The 15,206-nt window shown below is 38.9% G+C and overlaps 1 non-coding gene across 1 annotated transcript; it reads left to right on the top strand.

The window, feature by feature from the left end:
* Positions 1-2,090: 2,090 nt before the first annotated feature.
* Positions 2,091-2,197, top strand: LOC136228398 (small nucleolar RNA R71). Its single transcript, XR_010688714.1, has one exon. It is a non-coding gene; the product is annotated as a small nucleolar RNA R71 (small nucleolar RNA).
* Positions 2,198-15,206: the final 13,009 nt, after the last annotated feature.

Here is a 15,206-nt window from a genome sequence, read left to right as displayed (position 1 = left end):
TTCGCACGACCTCTTTCATGTGGGGGTTCAATCTGCGCTGTGGCTGGACAGACGGCTTGTGATCCTTCTCCATCAAAATTCTGTGAACACAGACTGTTGGACTGATCCCTTTGATGTCATCAATTTTCCATGCGATTGCCTCCTTGTTCCTTCGCAGTACCTCCATGAGTTGAGCTTTCTGATCAGGAGTTAACTTTGAAGATATAATAACTGGACTTCTGTTGGGAGGTTCCAGGAAGGCATACTCGAGGTGTGCAGGTAACAATTTCAATTCTGGTTTAGATAATGGCACAGTTGGTATCTCCAGTGGTTCCTGATGAGTGGGAACAGTAGGATCGAAAGGAGGTGTAGGTAAGTTGGATTCAATGGAATAGCCTGTTCCTTCACATAAGTTCACCTCTTCTCCCAATAGAGTCTCTAGAGTGTCCCGTTCCTGCAAAGTAGAAAGACTTTGAAACTCATCTAAGAAACAGCATGTGTCATCATTATTGTTAGCTCGTCTCATCGCCTCGTTCATTTTGAAAATGACTTCCTCCCAATTAATCCTCAAGAATAGTTGTCCCTCTCCCACGTCTATCAATGCCTTTCTTGTCGCTAAAAAGGGTCTTCCTAGGATAATAGGAACGTGCAGGTCCTCATCTATGTCCATTATGATAAAATCAACAGGCAATATGAATTTCCCTACTTTGACCAACACATCTTCTACGACTCCCCTAGGATAACATACTGATCGATCGGCAAACTGAATTGACATACGAGTAGGCTGGGGTTCTCCTAATCCAAGTTTAGCATATAAAGAATAAGGCATTAGGTTTATGCTAGCTCCTAGGTCACATAGTGCATTTTCAATATTTAGCTTTCCAATTGAACAACGAATAGAAAAACTCCTTGGATCTTTTAGCTTTTTCGGTAGCTGCTGCTTGTTTTGGAGTATTGAAGAACAATCCCGGTTGAGTTGGATCATTGATATGTTTTCCAGCTTTTTCTTGTTTGACAGGAGATCTTTCAAGAATTTTGCATACGACGGTATCTGTGCAAGTGCTTCTACGAACGGAATGTTGATGTGCAACTTCTTTAAGGTGTCTAACACCTCAGAATTTTGTTCTTCCAGCTTTTTGTTGATCAACCGCGTTGGATATGGCACAGGCGGAACATACGGCGGAGGTGGTGTGTACATCTTTCCGCGTTCCCCCTGATCCTGCTCATTGGTAGACTTTGTCTGCCTGGTTTCTTCTTGACTAGGAACAGTTTGTTCCTGCTCTCCTTCAGTCTCTTCGGATGTTTCTGCGCATTCAGCATTTTCATCAATAGATAAAGTTGGTTGAGTTTGCTTACCAGATCTCAGGGTGATTGCCATGACATCGCCCTTTGGGTTTGGTTCTGTGTTGCTTGGCATTATTCCCTTCCCTTTTAACGTAGATGCAGCTAATTGATGGACTTGTGTTTCCAGATTTTTAATTGATGCTTGTGTCTGTTTCATGAACTGCATCATCATCGTCTTCATGTCTGGCTCTACATCTTCTTTTGGTGGAACAGGTTGTTTATAAGGCTGCTGAGGTTGCCTCTGGTAGTGTCCTCCTTGCTGTTGTTGATATCTCGGTTGTTCCTGCTGGTTGGGCTAGCCTGTCCATCCGAAATTCGGATGATTTCTTGTGGCAGGGTTATACGTGTTAGAATACGGGTTAGGTGGATTCCTCTGATTATACCCTGCATAATCACATTCTGCCTGTGCACCCTTTCCCTGTTTAACTCCGGGACAGTTGATGTTGAAATGAAGGCCTCCACAAAAATCACAAATGTCATTGAATGGTGGTTCGTTGTGGATCGAGGACACATTTATCTTGCCGAGCTGTCTGGCAAGCTGTTCTACCTGGCTTGTCAATTTTGACACAACATCTTCATTTCCCGCTCTTTTTCCTTCACTTCTGGCGGAGTGCCAGTTATAACTTGTGCTTACTACTCTCTCAATAAGGTCGTACAAGGCTTGTGGTTCCAGATCTTCGGGGTTTCCATTGGCAATGGACTCGATCTGGATTTTATAAATGTTGGTTACCCCATTGTAAAAGTTCTGCATCTGCATCCACATAGGGATGCCATGATTAGGTACTCTCTTGAGTAGTTCCTTGTACTTTTCCCATGCCTCGGCTAAGGATTCATCCTCTTCTTGTACGAAATGGGAAACCTCGTTTCTGAGCTTAATGGCTTGTCTCGGTGGAAAATATTTCATTAAGAAAGCGCTAGCCATTTCTTCCCAAGTAGTGATCGTTCCTGGTTGCAAGTTTTTCAACCAGTTCTTCGCTTTATCTCTTAGAGAAAAAGGAAACAACTTTAGTCTGATTACGTCATCAGAAACGCCCCTGTTTGATCTGAAAGTGTTGCACAACGTGATAAATTCAAGGATATGCCCATTTGGATCTTCCGACTGGTATCCATTGAACTGTACGGCAGCCTGCAACATTTGTATCATAGATGCTTTCACCTCGAACATGTTGTTCCCTTCGTTGGGCAACACGATGCATGATGAATGTCCTTCAGTAGTTGGTCTCGAATAATCTCTGATTCGCATGACTGGAGGGTTGTTATTCTCTCCCTCTTCTTCCTGGTTTGGTTGAACTGGTTGTTCGGGTGGCACCCTTCCAGCCATTCGTCTCTCTTTTTGTCGTTCTCTTTGTCTTGCACGTCGAGCTCCCGCTCTATTTCTTCTACACGTTCTCTCCAATTCGAGATCGATAGGGAAAACAGGAGGTCCAGCTCTGCGCATAAACTGCTAAAGATTCCTTCTGGCTGCACTATTTAGCAAACAGATTAAAAACACCTTGTTTCACAGAAAAGTTCGTATAAACTTTGTTGCTTTCGATCCCCGGCAACGGCGCCAAAAACTTGTTGTCTCCTGAATGGACTCTAGCAAGTGTACTAGATACAAGTAATAAAGTGATAAGTCAAGTATCGTATCCATAAGGATTGAGGATCAAAGTTTACAAGAAATACTTTGTAGAACAGGGTGTTCGTGGTGTGTGAATTCCTTAAATTGAGAGATGTTGTTTAAACAGTAGCAAAGTCAATGATTTAGTTGATTAAAACGATTACTTAACAATGGAAAAAGGCAGAACAGGTTAAGCACAGTGGAACGGGTTACTTTCAGTCTCTAAACATCCTATTTATTCATGAATGACGTAAAGCGATGTCAAGGTTTCTGTTTTAATGCTCACTTAAGTCAACTCTCGTGTGTTCTTAAGATTCTAAGACGTACTACAACCTCAAGCATCCCTAAAGTTGGTTCTTTCTTTCATTACGATCGAAACAACATTTTAATGAAGAAAACCCTTGATACAACCTCTTGACATCTCTGTTTCGGGGTTGAATGCTTGACAAATAGTTCCGTGAAGATGAAAGCAGTTTCCTATCATGCATCTAACACTAACATACATGCATTTAGCAATGGAGTTAAAGATTTATCAAGCACATCATAATATATCAACATTCATTCATAAATAAGATAATAGAAGGCTTACATAACCGGCCCTAACTGGCCTTACCCATTCAAAATGACTACTCACTCATAGTGTAGAGTGAACAACCTGAGTTAATTCCACAAATCTCCATTGATGGAGTCATCTTCCTTAGAGAGCTTCCTCCCTCTCCAAGAAACTAAAAATTCTAATTAAATCGATTATCCGAAGTCAAAAGGTACCCTCTCCTTTCCTCCACTACATCTATATAAAGGAAGAAATACGAGCCGTACCACAAAATATTACAAAAAGATTGTTTTTCTACAGCTATGTTACTAGGAAATGATTAATTCTAGTTTGACCCTTGAACACTCAAGGGGGTGATCCATCTTGTCATCATGTTGCTTTTCTGCCTTTCCTACGTCTGTTGTCACTGCCATGCCGCTCCTGCCACTTATCCAGTTGCTATCCGTCATCAGGTACGCAGCGGATATCCGCTGGATCAAAGGGTGCTCGACTCCTCAAGGGTTGTTGCAAAACAGGCTGTGTAGTAGCCCTTTTTTACTTAATCAATACAAATCTGCATAAAACACTTATAAGTCCTTTTATTTAGGAAATTTCGCCTAAAATACACATAAATTGTAATTAACACGCTGTATTATCACAGTCATATTCAAGCCTAACAGATGCCAAAAGACCCAAATTCCCCTACTAAACCCCTCGGTTTCCATAATCTCATAACTAAAAAAATGAAGCTTTCTGTAGAGCTCTCAAGCTTTAACACCCGAGAGTCAAGGTTCAATTAAAACCAAGATATCAGGATCATGTAATGACAACATGTGTCGAAGTGCTCGATAAAACCTAGTGCTTCCCTCACCATAGTAGTTCCAGGATATAACCTTCATGGATAAAAATCGCAAAATCAGTCGGTCCTTAGAGCATGGATGAGACTAATTGAGCAACATGGGCTGCTCCCTACCTAAAACCATCATTAGGAACTGTCACTTCAATTCTCTTGTCAGTACCAAAGTTTCGTGAAGAATTGAGTTGCACGAGGGGGACGACTAGTCCCGTGGAGCTTCCAGTACCTGAGGTAGAACCCGATTGAAATGTAAAATTCTCCCTAGTTTTGATTACTTGAGGTGGATGACTCTCCTTAGTAGAATCCGCTCGACTCCACTTGGGGCGACCGCTCTACCCTTCACTTGAATTCAATTAATCAACATGATTTAGAGCCTAAGTTTGCAGGCTTCCGAAAATATTATGACACTGTATATCACGAAGGGCACGCCCTGAATCAGTGGTTCGGTTGGCTACAAGAAGCCATTTCCCTTTGCTTTTCGATAAAGCCGCCCTAGGCTGCTTTTTAGTAGAAGACATAGGTACACTTCCAACTTGGGGCCCTTGGCTTACAACCATTGCTCATCGCTCAGAGTTAGGTCCTACAATATCAGTATTTGAGACTCCCACCTCCATAAAGTTGGCGGCCTTCACCTGATTATTTCCTAGGTAAGTATAGTTACGTTTTGTGATAAGTCCATATTTATACATATTTTTATATCTTAATTCCTTAGGGTTTAGTTTTAGTTTTATTGTTTAGGTGCAAGTTTACCTTGTTTTCTGTTTTATAGGTATTTTTGAGACTCAATTTAAAATTGATGGTTAAAATGGTGATATTATGGAGCTTAAAGAGAATTTGAAGAAATTTGTCAAGTCATGTACTGAAAAGGAGTTTCAAATGATGATCTGTCCTAACCTATGCATGTGGATCAATGAGCATTTAATGGAGAATTGATGACTTATGTTATGAGATTCTTAACATATATAATATTTATAAGATTTTAACTCTATTAGGATTTTCTTAAATAGTCCTAATTAGAGTTTAATCCTAAAGGGAGTTTCTTTTAGAGTTTAATTCTAAAGGAGAGTTTCTCTTAATATTTTTATGTGGAATTAATAAAAGTCAGTTTTTCTCTCTCCTGAAAGCCAAGAGACACAATTGTGAAAGCTATAAAAAGAGACAATCAGAACCACATTTGGGGGAGGACACACATATAGAGACAGACACACACAGAGAGAACAAGAAAAATATCAAAGGCTTTTCATATATCATCATTCTTCCATGGCTTCTTCTTCCTCCAATATGAACTAATTTCCAATTTCTAGCTAGAGGTTTTTAGGTCTTGAACAATCAATTGGGAGATCATTCTGTACTTAATCTTTTTCATCTATTTCAAGTAATCAATTTCTATTTTGTTCTTGTTCGTATTGCATGATTTAATTGAATCCTTGATTTGATTATTTACTTGTAATCGTTTCGCTAATTAGATGTTTAAATACGTAATCGTTTAATTCATCCAATGCAAGTAGCAAATAACATAGTTAATTGTGGACAAGCTTTTAACCTATGTTGTGAATGTAATTGATATGCTTTAAATAATCATGCTTTAGTGATTATTGAGTAGAATTGGTATCTCTTTCATACTTTAATGCTTTCAATCAAATTAAATTCCGAAGCTTGTTTGGAACTGTTTAATTGATTAGGGAAAATTAATGAGCTTTTCTTAATTGTCCAATCGGTAAGAAGAGATAGGTTGTTAATGCTTTTTAATAACCATAGCTAATTTATTTGAAGGGTTGAAATTTATATTTTCTATGATCGATGATCAATTGTTCAATTCAAGACTCAAATCTAACCTCTAGCTGGAATCTTTCTCATATATATTTCTCGACTACTTAATTTTTCTCCTATTTTATTATTATTTGTTATTTTCTATTTATTTCATTCTATAAACCAAAAAACCCCCCTTTTACTTTTAATTGTTAATTCTGAAAAAGTTATAATTCTACCAGTCTCTGAGGATTCGACCCTACTCCATATTTACTACAGTTTTTGGATTCCAAGAGTAGGTATTTTATTTTTGGTGAATTCGACACTCATCAAATTTTGGCGCCGTTGCCGGGGACTGGTTTCTTTAACGGAATTATTTCTTTTTTAGTTAGTGCTTAACAATTTTCTATCACTTTATTTCTAGTGATCAATGTTCGTCAAGCTCAGGTATATCTCTTGAAGAAATTGTTCATGCTTTAGGTGCTAATATTTTGCTATTTCAGCAGAATACTTTGACATTTCAACAAGAGATCCAAACAAGTCTAGAAAATGTGCAGTCACAAATGAGCCAAATGGCAACTTCAATAAGCAAGTTGGAATCTCAAGCTTATGGGCATCTTCCATCCCAACCCGAGGTGAATCCTAGAAAGAATGTTAGTGCTATCACGTTGAGGAGTGGCAAAGAAGTGCAATCATATGATAAATCAGTCTCAAAGCATGTTATGGAAAAAGAGCTAGAGAAAGAGGAGGCCATTCCTAAGCCGAACTTAAAGGAAACACCATCACCACCCATTGTAATTCCTCCCCCATTCCCAAGTCGATTTTCAAAATCTAAAAAGGAGGATGAAGAGAAAGCGGTACTAGAAGTATTTAGAAAAGTTCAGATAAATATCCCTCTTCTTGAAGCAATTAAACAAATTCCTCGTTATGCTAAATTTCTTAAAGATTTGTGTACTAACAAGAGGAAATTGAGAGGTGATGAAAGGATAAGTGTAGGGGAGAATGTTTCTGCGATAATTCAAAATAAACTTCCTCCTAAATGTGAAGATCCAGGTATGTTCTGTATCCCTTGCAAGATAGGAAATGTTAGAATTGAAAAATCTATGTTGGATCTAGGAGCTTCAATTAATGTTATGCCACGCTCTATTTATGCATCTTTAAATGCTGGACCTCTGAAAGAAATAGGTGTAATAATTCAATTGGCCGATAGAACTAATGCTTATCCCGATGGGGTACTAGAAGATGTACTTGTGCAAATGGTTTGGTTTTTCCTGCAGACTTTTATGTTTTAGATATGGATGATGATGATTTTCCTAAGTCTTCACCAATTATTTTAGGGAGACCATTCCTTAAAACATCTAAAGCTATAATTAATGTGCATGAAGGTACACTCACGCTGGAATCTTTCTCATATATATTTCTCGACTACTTAATTTTTCTCCTATTTTATTATTATTTGTTATTTTCTATTTATTTCATTCTATAAACCAAAAAACCCCCCTTTTACTTTTAATTGTTAATTCTGAAAAAGTTATAATTCTACCAGTCTCTGAGGATTCGACCCTACTCCATATTTACTACAGTTTTTGGATTCCAAGAGTAGGTATTTTATTTTTGGTGAATTCGACACTCATCATTTTGGGACCATCATCCAAGGTCCATAATCAACCTCTTGTTGCGGTTGTGAGCACGAACTTTTTCTGTCCCTAGTGATGAGTCTATGCTACACTTTAGCTAACAGTTTGTGTAGGTAGGCTTCATACGACGCGTTGTGCGAGATACGAGCTAAGACCTAGACCTCATTTTGTGAGTCATTTAGCTTGCTTTACTTCATTTTTATCAAATTCTATTTGATTTATAATTTCTGAGGTTTTAAAACACTTGATACCAAATATGGTCTTCGATCGGCTACCTAGTCCCCGATCAGGGACTATAGTCGCCGATCGGTGACCTTTGACGGTTTTTGAGCAATTTCTAGCCAGATTTCTGGCAGTTTTTGCCCCTCTTTCCGCTACTAATAGGGAGATAAACTGCCAAACGAATAAGGGCTGTAATTTTTTTATCACAAACAAAATCCTTTTAGTGAAATTGAGAGAAATTAAGTGAAAAGTGAGTGAAATTAAGTGAAAAAGTGAGGTTTTTACACAAATCTTACCAAAACAAACCATTTTTAGAGGTTCCAACACCCAAATACAACACATTTCAAAGTTATTAGTCGAAGAAACATGTTCCATACAATTGTTCTTCACTAATTTTTCAATTTTGAAGTCATCACACTTCCAGAATTGATCTTTTGGGTCAAATCTTCTTCAAAACTGGTGGATTTTAGTTCGATCTAATGGAATACCACATTCTGATCATTTCAAATCTCTTGCTGCACGGGTCTGGGTTGCTGCTCAAGTCACAATCACGTGTACGCCGGCCTACTTTGCACCAAAACTGGAAAAACGTTTCAGAGGTAACTTCTGAAGAGTTTTAAAAGCCCATCTCTACTGCTTGCTATCTGTTTCTTTCATTTTTCTCCTTCTTTCCCGTGTTTTCTGTTTTTGACACGTAGAACAATACAAATATACAAAATCTTTATTTTAGTTATTTTTTTAAAATACAAGTAAAAAAGAAAACACAAATAATGTAGCCAGATATGTGGAACAATACAATTGAGAATAAAATAACTACTACATATGAAAAAATTGAATAATTACCTTCGGAAACATAACGATTTCTTGTAATTTTTGACACCATTGTTTTTTCCGATTTCAGTTGTTCACGCTTGGGTAAATTACATACATGGTGTACAACTTTTACCCCAAATCACACTTTGGTGTACAACCAAAATTTTATCACGCTAAACCGTACGAACTTCAGGTGACCTCCCATTAAAGTGTACAGCCGGTTTTTGTGACCAGTCAACGTTGGTCAACTATGCCATTTCAGCATTTTTCATTGTAGAATTTAAAAAAGTGGGACCCACTCTTTATAGAATGACTAATATAGTCTTATTCTTTATGAATTTACTAAAATACCATCGTCTTCTTCCTTCAACCCCTCTCTCCCATTTCTCTCTCCACATCTTCTCTCTCACTCCTCTCTCTACCATTTCTCTCCCAATGTCTTTAACCCTCTCTCTACCATTAAGAATTAGAATCAATCTATACCTTAAATCCCATCTCTGAAATTTTATATTTATCTCATTTCCCTTCAAATTCCACTTAAAACGAGTGATCTATTTATCAATCTCCTCTTTTGTGAATCTGTAAATGCAAGCAAACTCTTCTCTTTTTTTCTCTCAATTTCTAGTTGGTGAAATTATCAACTACTGATTTAGAAAGTATTTATCTTTGTGCTTGCTTGGCATTCTCAATCTTAAAGTTCGTTCCTTTATAGTTAATTTCCCCTCTTTCTCACTCTGCTTTTTGTTTGGGTTAGTAATAATCAAGTCGTCTTCATTATATTAGTGAAGAGTCACTTTACTTGACTTTGTCCTTCCACCTCTTTCTCTCTCTCTCTCTCTGTTGGAAATTCATAATTATGGAATGTACCTTTACTCAACTTTCTATAAGGCCCCGCTTCTCATAGTTCCATCCCAGGGTTACTTCAATATTCTCCATACTCATCTTTTCTCTATTTTAATTGCTTACCCTCTAATTAGTTATTCCTCTACTAGCCCCAAATCCAGATACTTACTTCCCTTCTCGAAGATTTGTGATTTGGGTTCTTATTAACTTTGATTTCGACCTCTCTATTTCGGGTCTTGAAGGTCATAAATGGAAACAAGTAATGCCCAAGTGAAGTCCAAGATGGAAGATTATGAAGTTATATAGCAGATTGGAAAAGGAGCTTTTGGTTTTGCTTTTTTTGTTCTTCATAAAACTGAGAATAAGAAGTAAAAAGCTAATATTCCTTCAATTTTTACTTGTTCTTGTTTTTTTTATCTTTCTTCAAGACCCAATTTCTATATATTAACTGATGTTTGCTAATTAAAGATCCCAACTTGAGGAAGTGGGTTTTTAAATACTAATTAAAGAAGTAACGTTTTAAGTGGAATTTGAAGGGAAATGAGATAAATATAAAATTTCAGAAATGGACATGAATTATATGGAGAAATGTTTCCAGATCTCGTATATTTAGAGAGAGAGGAATAGAGGGAAAGGAAACAAGGAGAGTGGAGTTGTATAAGGGTATTGTAGTAATTATATTAGGAATAAGAGTATTTTTGTAATTGTAGAAGGAGTGAGTCCCACTTTTTAAATAAGATGAAAAAATGATGATGTGGCACGTTGACCAAGCGTTGACCGGTCATTTTAACCGGCTATACACCATAGTGGGAGGTCACCTATAACGTGGTACATATTAATGAGACAATTTGAAGGTTGTACACCAAAGTGTGAAATAGGGTAAAGGTTGTACACCATTGGTGAAATTTACCCCTAATTCTTAATGGTAGAGAAAGGGTTGAAGAGGTTGAGAGAGAAATGGTAGAGAGAGGAGTGAGAGAGAAGATGTAGAGAGAGAAATGGGAGAGAGGGGTTGAAAGAAGAAGATAAGGGTATTTTAGTAAATTTATAAAGAACAAGACTATATTAGTCATTCCATAAAGAGTGGGTCCCATTTTTTTAAATTCTACAATGAAAAATGCTGACGTGGCATAGTTGACCAGCGTTGACCGGTCACAAAAACCGGTTGTACACTTTAGTGGGAGGTCACCTGAAGTTCGTACGGTTTAGTGTGACAAAATTTTGGTTGTACACCAAAGTGTGATTTGGGATAAAGGTTGTACACCACGTATGTAATTTACCCGTTCACGTTTATTCTATTTCCATGAGATTTCTTCAACTGATCAAAGTCTAAATTCTCCCAATTATGGAAGAAAATGTTATTAATACAATTTATCAATTGAAACCGCTCCTAAATAAATTTGAATCTCTTAATGAAGTAAGAACAAAATTATAAGACTATTATTTGAAGTAAGAACAAAAATATAAGATTAAGGACATAGCTAATACATCATCAAAATTAAAAGTTGAGAAAGACTTTGATTTTCGATAGACACTTAATATAAAAATGGAATTATATCTATCATGCAATATATTTGTGACTTTTGGATTTCATCTTTTTATGTTTTTTCTTCTTCTCGTAACTCTTACTTCCTTTTATTACTTTAATTAATAAGCTATTAATTGACAATAAATAATGTCTTAATATAATACTTTTTTTAAAGAGAAATTCAGTAATGCTGAGAGTCATTACAGAAATTCAAAACAGAAAGCGAAACAAAACTCGGAACAACATCATAATAAAAAGGGCTAACATGTTGGGCGGCCACTCTTGCCAAGACATGAGCTAAACCATTTGCTAGCCTTCGGATAAAACGGATAGAGAAGCCGTTGTGAGTTGATAATAAGAGCCGAATTTGACCAATAAGATCCCCGAATTCGGATACATCAGGAAGATTTGAATTGATGGCATGAACAACAACATGTGAGTCAGATTCAAAGATTAATGCACTTTCTCCACTACTACAGATCCACTTCATCGCTTGGAGGATAGTCCATGCTTCACCTTTGCGGGAGTCCATCAAGCCATCCGTAGTCCCAGTTCGAGCAGCCACAAAAGAACCATCGGGTCTTCGTAACACCGCGCTATTACCAGATATTCCAAGGATAGTGAAAATGCTGTAATCAGTGCAGCAAGAGAGGGAATGAGGGGGCGGGCGGTGCCATTGATTCGCACATAGGGCCGAACATGACTCGGCACTTGAGAGATTTCATCACCTCTGTGTGGCCTGCCAATCCAGCAGGGTTCTTCGGCCTCCGTCAACCACAATCGCTGGCGGACTGGTGGTCTGCTTCCAAAATTTATCATTTCTCGCGCGCCAACAGCACCAAAGGAGGACCATAAAGAGCTGCACATTCCAAGGATTTTTTGACCTGCAGAAATAAAAAAAAAATAGAATGCAAAGTTTGCAGCATCAGTAGCTTTCAGTTCCAGATTTCCATGAAGACCCGCCTCCCGCCATATTAGTTGTTCTTTTGGGCACAACCAGAAGAGGTGCCAAGCATCTTCAATGTCCAGGCCACACATCACACACTCGTCAGGTATGTCAATCCCGCGTCTCCTTAATTTGACCCTAGTTGGAATACAATCCCAAACCAGCTTCCAACAAAAGTAGCGCACCTTATACGGTACAGAAGCAGACCATATCATACGCTAATCCCCTTCGATTTGAAAACCCTGAGCAACCTCATCCTCTCTCATTGCGGTGCGATATGCACTTTTAACTGTATATAGACCAGACTTTGAGCCACCCCAAATTAATTCATCCTGACGCCCCTCCACTCTGACAGCAGTACGACAGATATCCGCAATGTCTGGCTCAGTAAAGAGTTCCTCAAGCAACTCGATATCCCAGTCATGTGAATTCGGAATGAATAAGTCACTAACCCTTAAATCTTCCACACCATCCACCCTAGGGGAGGTGATCTTCTGGTTGTAATCATTTCTCAACCACTTATCACTCCACACATTGATCGATTGGCCATTTCCTATCTTCCATCTACTTCCTTTATTAAGCAATAATTGAGAGCTCCAGATACTCCACCAAATGAAGCTAGGACAATGTCCTAACCGGGCTTCGATAAACCCCCATTTGGGTAATATTTGGCTTTGAAAACTTGACTGACAAGAGAATCTGGAGATGACTGAAGTCGCCACCCTTGTTTTCCCAATAAAGCTAAATTAAAAACAGTGAAATCCCTGAATCCCAATCCTCCCTCATCCTTTGTAGTGCACAGCTTATCCCAAACCATCCAGTTAATTCCACGAGATCCATCCTTCTTGTTTCCCCACCAGAAGGAGTTTAACATCTGTTGGAGCTCCTCAGTCGTGGAGATAGGAAGCAAAAAGACACTCATATAGTAAATGGGTATGGCCTGTCCCACAGCACGTATCAATGTTGCTCGACCCGCCTTAGATAGAGGCTTATTTGACCAGCTCTGTATCTTTTTCCACAGTCTGTCCTTCAGCTGAGCAAATATGGCCCTCTTTTTCTTTCCAACCAACGATGGTAAGCCCAGGTAACGGCTAGTATCAAGGGGTTGACTAACACCCAGAATGCTGGAGACTCCCTCAACAATAAGAGGATCCATATTACTACTGTACATAATGCCGGATTTAGCAAAATTGACTGCCTAGCCCGAAGCCACTTCATACACGGATAAGATACTCTTCATCTCCCTACTTTCCTCGAGATTTGCCCGAAAGAACATGAATGTGTCATCAGCAAATAATAAGTGAGAGATTGGGGGGCCCTTCTACACACACGAACCCCATGCAATTTTCCAAACCTCTCCGAGTGTGAAATCAGAGCTGATAAACCTTCCACACACAACAGAAAGAGATATGGAGATAACGGTTCGCCTTGTCTAAGCCCCCGTTTTGGAGAAATAGGGCCCACCAATCTATCATTAACTTTTACTGAGTATTTCACTGTACTGACACAAAGCATGATGTATTTAATCCACCCAGGGTCAAAACCCAATTTAAGGAGCATGGCAGTAAGGTAATCCCAATTCACTCTATCATAGGCCTTACTAATATCAATCTTAAGGGCAACGTCCCCATTTTTCCTATGCATATTCCTTTTCATACTATGAATAACCTCAAAAGCAATAAGAATATTATCATGAATTGATCTTCCTTTGATAAAAGCAGATTGGTTTTCAGAGATAAGCCTAGGAAGAATCCTCTTGAGGCGATTAACAAGCACTTTTGAGATTATTTTATAAATTACATTACACAGGGCAATAGGCTGAAGGTCCTTCATAGAGCAAGGTTGTTCACATTTTGGGATCAACGCAATAATAGTATCATTTAAGCCGGGAGGAAACATACTAGAATGAAGCCAGGTGCAACTTGCCTGAAAGATATCAGCTCAAAGTAGTGTCCAAAATCTTTGAAAAAAACCCGGATTAAACCCGTCAGGCCCAGGGGCTTTGTCAGGGTGCATCTCAAACAGGGCAGATTTGAATTCCTCGATCGTGAAATCCCTTAGCAGTTGTTCATTATCCTCCCTAGATACTTTGGTTGTAACCAGGTCAGTGACAGGAGTAAAATCCCCCGATCCGCCGTCGAACAGGTTAGAGAAATAGTCCTACGCAATCTGACAAAGTTCGTCAGGGTCAGATGTCCAGCTTTCGCTCCCATTTTGCAGTCTGTTGATTTTATTTCTCTTCTTTCTACCATTGGCGACAGCGTGGAAAAGCTTAGTATTAGAATCACCGTCAGACAACCATTCCACCTTTGCCCGTTGTCTCCAATGATCCTCCACTTTCAAAAGACTGTCAATCACCTGCTGTCTAGCCACTTCATAATCCCTCGCGGCCTGCTCCGTAGAGAATTCACGGAGCTGCTCCATCCGAGCCAAACCAGCGCGCGAATCAGATTGTTCCGTTCGTAACAGCGCACGACCCCAACGATCAAGATGGCCTGCCACATTTGACAGTCTATCAAGGATCCCCACATGTCTCATTTCTTCCCAACCCGCTTTGACAGTAGGATCCAAATCATTCTCACGGAGCCATTTGTTCTCAAACATGAAGCGACGACTCGGTCGAAACCCCTGTAGAAGCTCAGTTTGAAGGACAATAGGATTATGGTCAGATAACGGGGCTGTTGTTTAAAGAGGATCCATTTGGAAATTTTTCTTGCCATGACAGGTTAACAAAAACTCTGTCAAGTTTCTCCTGAACTTCGTTTGGCTTTCCTCTATGACGAATCCATGTGAACTGATAACCCATAAGGGGAAGAGCAATCAAGCCACACTCCCTAATTGTCTCTCTAAAGCCCATATAACACCACTCAGGATGGTCATGTAACTCCTGTTTATCTTCCAGCGCCAGTAAATCATTAAAATCTCCAAGAATAGCCCAAGGTAATTGGGATTGAGAGGCTAAAGACCGCAACAGCTCCCAAGATTCTCTCCTTCTGTTCCGTTCCGGACAACCATAGAAACTAGTAACCCGCCAATTCCCATTCGATGGGTCCACAACTTCCATATTATATGATGGTTCGAAAAAGACAGTAGCGAACAACAGTTAGTATCTTTCCAGAACACACAAATCCCTCCACTTCGGCCAACACTATCCACA

Source organism: Euphorbia lathyris, chromosome 4, assembly GCF_963576675.1.
Source record: "Euphorbia lathyris chromosome 4, ddEupLath1.1, whole genome shotgun sequence".
NCBI lineage: Eukaryota > Viridiplantae > Streptophyta > Magnoliopsida > Malpighiales > Euphorbiaceae > Euphorbia > Euphorbia lathyris.
The sequence above is the reverse complement of the archived record's forward strand: the minus strand, read 5'-3'. Positions and strand labels throughout refer to the sequence as shown.